This window comes from Lygodium microphyllum, chromosome 17, assembly GCF_053477565.2.
Source record: "Lygodium microphyllum isolate KBCC chromosome 17, Lygodium_microphyllum_v1.1.10, whole genome shotgun sequence".
Classification (NCBI taxonomy): domain Eukaryota; kingdom Viridiplantae; phylum Streptophyta; class Polypodiopsida; order Schizaeales; family Lygodiaceae; genus Lygodium; species Lygodium microphyllum.
The window spans coordinates 6,378,684-6,379,563 of NC_141151.1; the positions used below are offsets into that span (position 1 = coordinate 6,378,684).

Sequence of the window (880 nt, forward strand, 5' to 3'; positions counted from 1 at the left end):
GGTTGGTCACAGCCCTCTAGGGTTGTCACTTCCATGTACGTGAGTGCCATCTCTTGTTCTCACCACATCGGTTTTCTTGACACTCATGTTGTGAACAGAGCTAGGGTTGGGGGGGTTGGGGACAGCAAAGCTATGGACTGGGGATTTCCTTCATGGAAGCAAGCTACGGTTGGTGAGTTGTATACCCATGGTGGGAGTGCTATGGGTCAAGATAAGTCTAGTCCATCCTTGGTGGAGCATTTCCAAAATTGGCTTGCTGGGTTCGTGGGGGGAAGCAGAAAACTGCAAAAGTACAGTTGTAGTATTCTACCAAGGAGCACCGAATTGCATGACCGCTGAAGAGTGGCTGCGTGTACCATAAGAAGTAGATTCGTGCTGGTTGGTTTCGGCGGTTAGGAGAAGGAGAATGATATGGCATTCAAATTTGACGACAGAGATCGCAAGAATACTTGAATCCTCTCTCGCGCGTCTCATCAGTGAGGAAGCCGGCCGGGGCCGTGAGCCGTCCGTGGCTCTTGGCGCACCGAAACGATCGAGAAAAATTTGGACCATTTCTCGATTTGTGCGTGTCATCCTTGCGCAGGGGCCATGCTAATCTTCTCTGTATCGTTCCAATTTTATCAGATGTCTCCGAAGAGACGAAATGAAGCGGCCTGCCCGCGCGCCTATTCATACCACTTTTATCTATGGAGCTCCTGGGATGTGGGATGGTGAGAGCACACGTGGCGCCCCCGCTGTATCTCTCTCTTCTCGCTCTGGGGACCGGCTCGGGCCCCGGCGCTTGCAGATGGAGAAGACTCGCTAGGCCGGTAGCAGGGAGACGACGACATACGCTGTTCCTTCCTTCCGATCAGCAGGGAGTTTGTGCCAACGACGGGTG

The 880-nt window shown here is 53.1% G+C and overlaps 1 non-coding gene across 1 annotated transcript; it reads right to left on the reverse strand.

Annotated features, from left to right (window-relative positions):
* Positions 1-537: 537 nt before the first annotated feature.
* Positions 538-640, reverse strand: LOC148021536 (U6 spliceosomal RNA). Its single transcript, XR_015694506.1, has one exon. It is a non-coding gene; the product is annotated as a U6 spliceosomal RNA (small nuclear RNA).
* Positions 641-880: the final 240 nt, after the last annotated feature.